Source organism: Camelus ferus, chromosome 11 (genome assembly GCF_009834535.1).
Source record: "Camelus ferus isolate YT-003-E chromosome 11, BCGSAC_Cfer_1.0, whole genome shotgun sequence".
NCBI classification, from domain to species: Eukaryota; Metazoa; Chordata; class Mammalia; order Artiodactyla; family Camelidae; genus Camelus; species Camelus ferus.
The window spans coordinates 1228242-1240812 of NC_045706.1; positions in this window are offsets into that span (position 1 = coordinate 1228242).

Sequence of the window (12571 nt, forward strand, 5' to 3'; positions counted from 1 at the left end):
GACCAGAATCCTAAACATAGAGCAAAAATTGTCCCAAAGCTGCCGAGAACTGGAAAGAGCGACCCCATCGCCGGAGGAGGCTGAGCGTTGGCCCTCAGCGACTCCATGCGGAAACAAAGAAGAGGAGAAACCCCGCCCCGGCGCACTGACGGACGTCACGAGAACGTTCGCGAAGCGCCGTCACAAAAGCAAACGCCCCATGTCCACCAGAGGCGCGGAGCAGCAGCATGGGCACGGAGGCGCAGACGCGCAGGTCGCAGACGGCGCTTCGGCTAGCGCCGCCGTGCGGGGGTGCGTGCAGAAGGCCCATGGCGCGTCGCCTCTTATGGGGACTTAAAAGCAGGGACAATTAGCCCTTTTAAGACACATGAGTCCGCCACACAGCTCTGCAGGCCGCCACCCGGGCAGAGGCAGCGGGCTCCTGGGGAGGGGCGGCGGTGGGACGGGCTGAGCAGCTAGCAGCCAGCGTGTCAGACATTGCAAAAAGCAGATTAACCAAGTGGGCGGCTCCCAGCCCAGTGCAAGAGGTGGCCTGAGCCCAGTGTCAAGATGAACGCAATTCTGGCCCCCAGGAACAAGATGAAGAAGAGGACCGTGAGGGGGCAACAGGGGCCGCGGGCTCCACGCCCGTGTGGCCATCCTGGCTCCCTGGCTTGGGCTTGTCACCTGCCATCAGCCAAGCACCCATCTGACCCCATCATGAGCCCTCCTCCTCCCACTTGGGGCTGGAGCCCAGGCTGACGCCGCCGCCCTGACAGGGGCCCCTTGGTGCCCCGCGTCAGGGGGAGGGGATGCCACCACCTGTCCCCGCTCCCAGGATGGACAGGAGAGCTGTCCCCGAGCCGGGAAGAAGGGCCTCAAGCAGCTGGTTTTCACGCTCGGGTGAACCTTCTACAAGGAACATAAACGGCTCACCTTTTGTTCTCTTTCTTAAACATAAAACATACAGAAATTATAAAGCAATCTCCTTGGGTTATGATGGAGAAGGTGACAACCATTTTACAGGAAGGTCCCTCCTCCACTATGCACGATGCCCCTTAACTCAGACGGATGCTGGGCGGGAGCACGCATGCCTGACGACCGACCGCACCGCCGTCACTTCTGGCCGCCGGGTCTCGGCGCGGCGAAGCCATCGCAGCCCAGGCTCCTGAGGACTGGGGGTGCTCATCCGCACTCAGCGCCTGCTCCACCAGGAGCTGTAAATCTGGATCTGCTGACAGTTAATCTTCCACCTCTTCAGCTTCCAGACCCCGAGCGGGGCGGGCGGGGTCCCTGGAGACCAGCCCCAGCCCGGGATCCAGTGGGGACCAGGCAGCCGGGAGCCAGCTCAGAGGACACCAGCGAACAGCAGCATCTCCGCCGCCTCCCAGGGTGAGGTGACTTGGAGACAGTGAGGGCACCCCAGCCAGGTGGGCCTGGCTGAGGAGGGGGCACTTGGTCCAGCCAAACAGAAGGCATTTAAATAAAAAGACAGAGTTCTTTACCGTGGGGGGGCGGGGAGGGGCAACTACATGTCAAAAAAAAATGTGCTTTGACCAAAATGTGAAACGTGCAGCGATTGCAAAATGAACTCCTGATGGGTCGTGGAGAAGGACGTGAGACGGGAAGTCACACAACCCGAGGAGACGTGGGGAAAATGTTTCTGACTTTCGGTCAGGCAGTTTTCTCAAGTCTCTAACGAACTAGACTTTATCAAAACTTAAGAAATTCTCTTCAAAGGATACCCTTAAGAGAACAGAAAGACAGAGGGGAGGCTACAGCTCAGGGGTAGAGCACGTGATTAGCATGCATGAGGTCCTGGGTTCATTCCTCAGTACCTTCTCTAGAAACAACAAATAAACCTAATTACCTACCCCCACAACAAAGCAGCCTTTAAACAAAAAGATCTTACTGAAAAATAAAAAGAGAGAGAGAGACAGAGAAGGAATAAAACGACAAATAAAGAAAGACTTAGAGACAATACTTTGGTATCATATATCTGACCAAGGCACGTACCTGGAATGCGTGAAGAAAGTCTTAATACTCAATAACAGAAAGCAAAAATCTAATTTAAAATCAGGCAAACAATTTGAAACACTTCACCAAGGAAGATACGATATGGGCTGAAAATCAGCACATTAACAGACGCCCAACGTCATGAGGCATGAGAGGAATACAGATTAAAACCAAAACACTATGCCTCTGCGCCCCTATTAGACTGGACGCCCTCCCCAAGCAGAAAAGACCGGTGATATGTCGAGTGTGGGTGAAGACGCGGAGCAACAAGAACGCTCATACTTTGCTGGTGGGCATGCAAAACACACAGCCACCGAGGACAACCAGTTTTGTATAAAACACGCTAACCAATCCTAGGTATTCATCTGAAAAATGGAAACCTGTATTGACAAAACACCTGTGCATGAATGTTTACAGCAGTTTGACTCACAGTGGCCCCAAGTGAGAAGGCAGCAGACACACGTGATAGCGTGGTACATCCACACAACGGAAACAACTGGGCACAACGGACGAACTACAAGACCCCGGGGGCCCTCCACGCGTTTTGCTACAACGTGAACAAAGCCAGACCTCAAAGCTACATCTGAACGCACTTACCATAGTATTTTCCACTTACAAGACTTGGAAATGGCAAAACTTAAAGGAGGGAACAAACCAGTGTTGGGGAGGGTGGGCTGGGGACAGGGGACTGTGGAGCAAGGCAGAGGGGGTTGGGGGCGATGGCACTGCCCTGGACCACGACTGTGGTGGACACGTGTGTCAAAACCCACAGACTGCACACCACAAACAGGAACTTTACTGTGAAAAATTTAAAAAATTCACTCTGTAGGGGAGGCCCGAATGGAACCCCAGCTGTAATGAACAACCTGAGTGACCGCAGGTGGACAACGTGACCTAGGTCATCCCCGAAACTACACTCGGAGACCATCAGGCTGAGGACAAAGGACTGCACTCCATGGTCCCCTAGCTGGGCAGCTGCTCCTCAGGGTGTACGGGTTAGCTCTTCTGAAACTCCTGTGTGTGGACACCAGGACTGCGCAAATAATAACACCATTTACATGGCGAGAGCCACGTCCCCGTGAACGGAGTCACAGACGAGGAAATGGAATGAGTCTCGAATTGTTAGCCTGAAACTGGACGCATCTTTATAACTCATGCTTTTCAAATAGACACACAGATAACAGACAGATGGATAGATGGATGGATGGGTGGATAGACGATGGATGACAGATGACGATAAGAACAGGTAGACGACAGATGGGTGATATGTAGACAGGTGACAGACAGACAGGTGAGAGGTGGCAGAGGACACGGTTAGACACAGAAACACACCAGGAAGAGTGGTGTGAGTGCATTAGCGCCCAGGGGAACACTTCCAGGCTCTGCCCCTGGGGGCTGGAAACCTTCCACCCCAGCAGTGAGCACACCCCGCGCCCAGAGACGCTGGTTCCTGGACACACTCTCCAGCAGAGGGAACCAGAGGCCCTGGAGAAGCGGCTGCTCTCAGGCTCGGGGCGGGGAAAGCAGGACACCTGAGCACCCCGCAGGAACGGACGGCAAGGAAGGGCCAGAGGAACAGAAGGGGCTCAGAGCGCGGTGCCGACCCCACGGAAAGCTCGATGAAAGCTGGAAAAATCCGGGCAGGAAAATACAGATGGTGTTGGATTATAACCCCAGATTAAATAAATATCCATGAGTCCACGCTGATACAAATAGCTGGAGAGAGAAAAAGAAACGAGAGAAGGGGGGCAGGCCTTCTCCAGAGAAAGCCCCTAACAGCACAGGAGGGACGTGAGGCGGGAAGTCACTGCGAGAGCGGGCATGACCACCGTCGCAGGTAGACCCCCGACGCCCGGTGACGTCATCGGGCAACTTAAGGAGGTTCAGGGGTCTGCGTTGTCTCCAAGTGTCCCTTCCCAGTCCACTGCTTGGCGACAAGCAGCACCTTTCCCGTGGAGAACCCGGCAGAACCCTGATCGAGGTCCAATCAGAGGCAGAAAGCCAGCGCAACCCTGGCCCGCCCATCGGACACACTCAGACGGCGCGCCGCCCCATGCGCCTCCCGAGACCCCGCGACCCCAGCACCACCGCGCCAGCGCAGCGGCCAAACCACACTGAAGGGCGCCCCACAAAACAGCCGGCCAGCACCTGCCAGGGTGCCAAGTGCCAGGGTGGCGAGGAAAGCTGAGAACACGTGGCCGACGGGGAAGGACCAGGAGAAGGACTCAACGTCGTGTGGGGCCCCGGAGCAGAAACGCCCGCCTGAGTGGAGCAGGTGACGAGCGGAGCTATGAAAGTGCACTGTGACCGTGCGAGACACGGCGTCGGGCGAAGCCGGGCGCAAGGTGCGCAGGAGCTTCACGCTGTCTCTGCGATTTTCTTTAAGTCTGAAACCATTTTAGAACAAAAACTCTTTAAAAGCTCATGGGGAGAGGGGAGGTGCTTGCTTAGGAAGCTGGTGACTTCCTGTGCCACCAGACGTGGAGGGGACCAGCCGCTCCCACCCTCGTCTCCGGGGAGGAGAAAGCCCCAGCCCCGGTGCGGCTGCCCAGGCTGCGGGGGCCCCTGTGCTCCACGGGGATGCGGCCGGTGCTCCTGGGCTGGGAGGAGGGAGGGTACACAAAAGACCCCAGACGGCAGCTCTTTCCTGACAGCCTCACACCCACCCTGGAGACTGACAAACCAGGGCGCAGTGGACACGCCCCTGAAAGGGGCAAAAGCAGCCCGTCTCCTATGAGCTGCCCTCTGGCCGCAGCCCGACAGCCCCCAGCACCGCGTCCCCACAAAGCGGCCGCAGCGGCTTTCCGCCTCTCCTCACCTGACTGAGCAAACGAGCGCAAAGCGTCCTGTGGCCCAGTGAGGCCGCAGCTCCCCGGCGGGGAGCGGGGGCCGCAGGGCCGCCTTCCCTGACCGTCGGGGCTGTTACTTCTGCCTGGGGTGAGGGCGGCCGGGCACCAACTGCCTCACTCAATGCTGTCCCACTTTGGGCAGTGTTTGAGAGCTCTCTCCCCGATGCCTGGAGGTCGCGCTCGGTGGAGGGAAAATGTGCTTCTCCGTGGGGCTCTGTGAGAGTGTCTGACTCGGCACCCAGGCTGTGGTGCTTGGTCTGGGAGCCAGCCGCCGCCCCCGTCAGCCCTGAGCTGGGCCGGGCAGCACAGGTCTGTCCCCGCCGCATGGTGATGCCCACTAGCCCCAGCCCGGCCTCCCCAGCGTGAGCACCCCAGGAGCAGAAGCTGGTCCGAGTCATCTCTGGGGCTCCAGACCCACAAAATGGCTCTGTTCAAGGGGGCGTCCATCAGCATCCAGGCCCTGCAGGTGGCCCAGGTGGTGTGGGGGGGGGCGTGCCTCCCGCCCCGCTCTCCTGCTCCCAGCCCCTTACCTGGCCCTGGCTGCCCTCCACAGGTGTGACTTGCCTGCGGCTCTGGGGCACGGAGCGGCCTGCCAAGCCCGGGCAGGCCGCTGCTCCCTGCACACGCCAGGCAGAACACGGAGCCACGAGCTGGCTCATCGGGGGAAGGCTGCGGGGACAGTGCCAACTCCTGGGGGCCCTTCAGGGACTCTGGGCAGTGCATTTTGATACCAGCATTGCCACGGTGACATACAGCATTCACTGTCCCTCACCGGCCGCAGGTGCCCTTTGAGGCCAGGCCATGCCTGTGGACCGTCCTTGCCCATCAGAGAGGCAGCGGGGTGTCTTCTGCACTTTCCTCAACACAACACAGTGCAGCCCAAGGACCTCCATGCAGGTTCCAGGAGGCGCCCCTGAGTCCAGGCACCAGGCCTCGAAGAGTGTGTTGGGGTTGGAGGGCCCACATATGGACCAGGGCGGGGACTGGCTCCCTCCAGGTCCAGACTGTAGAGATCTTTCTCGCCCAAGGCCGTGCTCACGCACCCCCGCACACACAGGAGCAGACTCTGCCGCGTCTGAGCCCCGCGCTGGGTTAACCACATGCCATTCCTCAAGAAGAGCCCCTTCAAGGAACAGGCGCCCAGACCCGCCACGTGGAAGGGGAAAGTGCGCGAGGCCCCTGTGAACAGTGGTGTGGTCCCCCTCCCCAGGCTCTGGCCTCCGCTCCGCTCCCTTCTCTCCATGCAGCGCATCTCCCGGGGAGCCCCCTGCAGCCCCCACGAGACAGTCCTTGTGGACGTGGCCAACTTCACCCCCTACAGGACTCGGAAAACACCACCGCTCACCCCTCAGAGCCCGACCGCGTCCCACGTGAGCGCCCTCACCGAGCAAATTCCGCTTAGAAAGAGCAGCTCGCGACGGAGCGCCCGATCCCCGGCCTCCGTCCTGGCCGTGGGACCTGCCCTGCCCGGCCGCCCCAGGGAGGCCTCCGGGCCCTGGGGTCAGGGAGAAGAGGTGATGCACCTGGGGGGGCAGGGAGGCCCGCGGAGCTGGGAGTCAGGGTCCGAGAGACACAGTGGGACGCGTTATTTTGGAGTTTCTGGGAGCAGCAAGACGGGGGACAGGGGGGCAGGCCAGCAGACCTGGGGATGTGGGGGCTGGGGCCCAAGGTGGCAGAAACGGCCAGACGCCTTCGACAAGTTCTTCCCTGCCCAGCTGCCCTCGTAGTTCAGGGGCGCACCCTGTGACCCTTTCATGGGCGCCTCTGGAGGCCTCGGCTGGCCTTGGCGGGGTGTCCTGGGTCTGGGTGGAGAAGACCCACCGCGGGGTCAGCCCGAGGGATGGTGAGGAGCCCAGCACGGACCTCCCCCAGGGAGCAGACCTGGGTCCAGAGGTGGTGGTGGGAGGTGAGCTGCCCCACCCACTCCCACCCACCTGGATAGACACTCCGGGCTCCCGCTGCGGGACCAGTGTCCCAGCAAATTAAATCCACGTCTCAAACGGGGCCGACCTGGACCACAGAGTCAGAGGAGGTGGGATCCCACGGACCAGAGGGAGGTGTGTCAGTGCCCGCGGGGCCCCGGACAGCGCGGGACGGAAGCTGCCCTGTCCCGGGAACAGTGGCCGTGCCTCACCTGCTCGCTGCCTGGGCTTCAGGCCCCTTCTCACACGCGCAGAACCACGAAGCACAGACGTCTCGCCGGGCACTGCCCCCTGAGAACAAAGGCTGGAGCTCTGGACCTGGCAGCTTCGGTCACGCTGGGCTCACCCGCAGCCCCAGGGCCTCCGTGGTGCCTGGGGCTGCCCTGCCGGCGGTGGCCTCTGGCCTCTGCGATCTCCAACAAGGTCAGGTCCCTTTCCACTGGGTCTGTCCCTCTCTTGTCCCACCTCCCCCTGCCAGGCTTGGTCAGTCCCTCTGCTCCTCAGCCGGCTCAGGGCAGGTCTCTGGCCTTCATGTCTTGGGCAGCAAGGGAGGCCGAGGGTGATGGCACTGTGGCAGCCATGGTTCTGTTCCCACAAGTGGCGGCAGCATAGACGAGGGAGGCCTGCAGGGGGTTCGGTCAGTGAGGGCCCAGGGCCCCAGTGAGCCAGTCGAAACCTCTCCATAGCCCACCTGAAGCAACACATGGAAACCATGCTTCCCTGAACAGAGGTCACCACGGTAAGTGGCAGATTCATCCTGTCATCTTGTAAGGTGCCTGCGCTGTTTCTGAGAAACTTCCTCTGAGACATGCGTTTCGGTTGTTAAGGGAACCGAGGGAGGCGGCAGAGCCGGGCTCCTGCTGGGCTCGCTGCACGTGCTCAGCCGGGGACGCGTGTGTCCCTGCAGCTGGGGGTGGAGGCTGTGTCCGAGGAAGGACCCCAGGGTCCGGCAGCCAGACCAGGCCTCTCCACAGGAGCCCCAGTCAGAGAAACGAGCTCTAATCCTGGCTCATAAAGTGGACAGTCCCCCTCAGAGGGGCTCAAAGACACCCCTTCTCCCGCTTCCTCGACGGGAGGGGGTCCGCAGAGACCAGATCCTCTTGGGTCTTCAGGGATGAGACACAGTGTCTCGTTCTGCCTCCCAGGCGCCCGCTGCTCTCGGTCCAGCTGGAGGAAAGGGGTCCGGCTCCTCTGGGGGGGCTGGAAGAGCAGAGACATGGGACACTCATCAGAGAGGCCACTGGGCCAGAGGGACAGGCTGGAGGGACAAGGCCACAGGGAAAGACGGCTCTGCTCCCGAGGGGAGGCCCCTGGAGATGGCAGGATGAGGTCACACCCCACCTGTCCCTCTCATCTTGTCTGGGAAGGGCGCAGTGCTCAAGCTTACCCCTGTGGCCTCGCTCTGAGAAGCCACGGGGATGAGGCCACAGCTTAGCACAATTGTGACATCGTGAACGAGCCCAGCTCATTGGGAAAGCGGGCATCTCTGCTGAACCTCAGGGCGACCCGAGCTTGCACGTGCTACCACGGAAAGGGACAGAGAGACGCGAACCGGCAGCTCTGCCTCCTGCGAGGTTGCCCAGGGCAGAGAAACGAGCTGGCTTTGTGCAAGCACATCTCTCCCCAGGTAGGTCCCGTGGGAGGGGGTACTGTGGCCCTCCTCCCTTTCTCCTGGAAGGCCAGCGCCCCTTCCCCTCTGACGATGGCAAGACCCCTCTGGGCCCTGACCCCAGGGCAGGCACTGCAGTGGCTTTGTGAGGACCTTTGGCAGCCCTGGCTGTTGCTATCCGGACGTGCCTCCTGCTTACGGAACCGCAGGTGGCAGCTCCCCGGGCTGTGCGGGGCCCATGAGGGGCCGTGCTGGTCCCCAGGACACAGAGAAGATACTCACCACGTCAGGGCACCCAGGCGAGCTATGACCAGAGAATGAAAGCTAAGGAGAAAATAAGAACAAAATAGAAACTGAAAAGGAAAAGGGAGGGCAGAAACATAGAAGGAAAGAAAGAGAAAAAGAGTTTGTAGCGCTTCTGGCAAGAAGTAACGTGTGATCGCAGGACAGGGCGACGCGGGGTGCCCGCCAGGGTGGGGAGCAAAGCCTGTGTGCTGGTGTCCAGCGGCTTAAGGGTCGTTGCTGCCCGCGGGCGCCGTGAGGACGCCTGGGTCTAGAGTGACGGTGCTGCCAACCTCCCAGGGGACCTCGCTCGGGGGACCTCACACCACCCAGAGCCCAGCAGTCGGGAGGGAGCCTCTGCTGGTCATCTCGCCTTTCAGGGGCTCAGTTTCCTCCTCTGGGTGGGGTGGTGGGTGGGAGGGGGACCGGCATCTGGACCCGTGGCCAGAGCAGCTGGTGAGGGTGCTAACTGGCTATAATGAGGGTGAGAGTCTCACAGAAAGACGTGCCAAGTGCCAGGCAAACACCAGGACTCCCTGACAACGCCTTGGTCTCATTCCCCTTATAAATGACCAAGGACAACCAACACGCTGAACAGACTGCACACCTGGAGCCCCCATCTGGGGGTCGGGAGGGGCCCGGCCGATTTAGACACAAGAGAAATCTGGCTGTGGCACAACTTGCCTGGAAAAACAGAGCTCCTCCAGCGAGACGGACAGTAAACACCCAATTAAAACAACCCCAGCATTTAATACAACAAATGCTCCTGCTTCAAGATGCGAAGGAAACAGACATTCATTCAGGGGGAGACGGCACCGTGGCGGGGCTGGAGCCCCGGCCTTCCCAGCTCCTGCCCACGGCCTGGCGTCCACCGGGCAGCCACGGCCTTGTTCACGGGCACCTCCCTGCTTTGCACGGTTAGGGGCCTGTCACCGGCACCAGCACTGGATTTGCAAGTCACTGCCAAGACTGCTCAGCACATGGTGGTGAGGTTCCCAGGGAAGGGGCCAGTGTTGTCACAGGAGTGGGCTGGGCAGGGCAGGGGAGGACCGGCTGGAGGAGCTGCGGTGGGGACGGCCCCTCTGTCCTGCAAGCACAGAGCCCCTGTGGCTGTGGCCCTCTGCTGGCTCCTCCCAGGCAGGGCCGAGGATGTGCAGCCCATGGGGGTCCTGTGCAGACCCCAGCCTCCTGCCATCTCCGAGAGGGGTAGGCCAGGGAGGCTCGGCGAGGAGCCGGCCTTTGTGAGATCTGCCCCACAGGCAAGGGAGATCCCACGATGAGAACAAGCAGTCTGACTGCTAGACGTCACCGAAACACCCTAAACCACAGGGGGAAAAAACCGCTCCACAGCTAAGCACAGCCGCAGAAAGAGCCAGGCTTCCCACTGCGCGTGTTCTGCGCACCTCGATTTGGGAGTCACAGAGCCAGGGGTCGGGGGAAGAGCCGGACAGTCCTCCCTGGTCCCGAGCTGCATGGCCCCAAACCAGCTGCACCCCAGCACCCCAGCTTCCTGACCCTGGGAGCCGCTGCGTTACGGACTAGGAAGTGAGAGACTCACACGGGGTGACACCCGTTCTCAAGAGGAGGATACAGCCTCTCAGCAGCTTGATTCTTAGACAATGTTCCGGGGAGCAAGGAGGAATCGTGCGCATCAGCACAGCCAGCGTCCCACCGAAGGGGCCGGGGCTGTGGGTCCTCACATGGCACGACAGCTGGGAACGGGCTGGGAGACGCACGGCCCCCAGGGCCACACGGCTGGGTCCATCAGGAGGGGCTGTTCCCAGACCCCTGGCTCCCACTCCTGGTCCCGAGCAGACACCACCCTGAAACCTCCTTCTGTCCAGCAACAGCCCCCAACCTCAGACCTAGCGCTGTGACACCGAGAGCTGCCTGTTCTGTCTCTGTAAGCTCCCTGAACAAAGCCCAGAAATCTGCAAGCGTTTTACCTTTTCCTCCAGTTTCCTTTATCTGTCTCTTCTGAGCTTCTATTCTTTCTTCTAATTCTTTAATTCTCTGCAATGTTCAAAGAAGGAAAATCTTCAATCATCAGAATATTTGGGAAAACCAAGCGGTTATAAAGGGCTTTCACGATTTTCACTCGTGCACTCGGTGGACAGTCACAGGGCAGCTGCCACGCTGGGCACCACGAGGGGGCTGGGGCCTTGGGCTGCCCTCCCCCGGGGGCGTCCGGGAGCCTGGGCCCCAGAAGAGAGGCCGGTGAGCCTTGCCTCCGCACCCTGTGGACATAGGCTTCCCGGGTCACAGCTTTTCTCCAAACAAAAAGAGCACGGGACACACTTCCCGCAGCAGGAACGATACCCTCCCCTCTCCTGCCTCTTCAGATTCATAAACCACGATGCTGGGAGCCCGGGAAACACTAAGGACTAGAGCCACCACCCTTCCCAGGTGCACTGCTGCAGCGCGACAAGAGGCGGGTCACGGGAGGACCTTCCCGGCAAGGCTCACATTGTGCTGGGAAACCCTAGTCCGACTTCGGTCTACAAGGCCAGTCAGACGCACACTGGCGTGTCCCACGCTGGACTTGGATGCCTGTGCCTGGACCGTGGGAGTGGATGAGCTCTGATCACAGCCTGTCTGATGGGAAATGAGGGGGCCGCAGGTGGCCGTCCTCGCACCAATCACGCTGGATCCAGCAGCGAGGGTCCTAGTCGCTGACCAGTCCTCTGGTCAGACACAAGCCCACTGATGTTCACAGTAAACCTGGGTTTACTGGTTTATCTGGACACGGGACACAGCCATAAGGGCTCCTTCCAGGCCATGCCAGCACACGCAGTGGAGCAGAGGCATGTCTTACACGCCGAGGCTGTCCAGTCTGCCAGGACCCTCAAGTTAGAAATGGATGGCCCAGACTGGCCGAGGTCCCCAAGAGCCCATAGGCCAAGGAGCAAGGGCAGGGGCTGTGCCTGGCCCATGAGCTGCTGCTCCCCAGGTGACACTTTCACTGCCATCTTACCATTGAGGGAGGGGTCATGGAAGAGACGGCAGTCAGGGGTCCCAAGACGAGGGGATTGTGCCACCCAGAGACCCTGGGCAGTATGGAGGGACAGGCAGTCTGGCAGGGGCCCACCGTGGGCATGGTCACTGGAAGGCACAGCCACTGGAGGGCGTGCCGTGGACTGTATGGTAATTAGGGGCGTGGCCTCAGGTGTGGTCATCATGGGCGTGGCCGCCAGAGGGCGTGGCCGCGGGACGCCTCTCTAGGCCCCCGCCCCTGCGCTCCCTGGCCCCACCCCTGCGCTCCCTGGCCCCCGCAACCTGCTGCGCCAGTTGCAGCAGCTCCATGCGCTCCCGCAGGATCTGGGCATCGCCAGCTCACGCCAGGCTCATTCCATTGACCTGGCGCTTGCCACTGCTCCACGGCCCCACCTTGAGCTTCTCGCGCTCCTCCTCCGACAGCAGCTCGGCACCTTGGCCCCGGCCTCCTGCTGCAGGGGCGTACGTACAGCATGGCTTCCAGCTCCAGGATGTGCTGGGAGCAGGAGGGGACACGTTAGCCCTCACCTTTCTCCCCAAGGACTGCCTGGGGGGCTGGGGCACCCTGCCCCGGGGTCCCAACATCTCCAAGCAAGCCCACAGAGGGGGACTGTTTCCTCCTGTACAGCCTAAATGATGTTCTGAAGAGTGAAACGGTCCAAGGGTAATTATTTCAAACAGCGCTCCCTCCCCCGCGATGTTTAATGGGCAGTGACACCGCAGTGACAGAACTCTCGTCTTCACGTTAGCATTGGGGATGTCGCGCTCAGCAGAATTTGAGGACCAGAGGCGGACGATGGCCAGATGGGTGGCGGGCTAGGTGGGTGTCCTTTGAGGGAAAGAACAAAGGCGGCTTCTTTGCTCACAACCTTCATCAAACCCTGGGCTTATGAGTCGCAAAGGAGGAAGCGTGGTGCCCA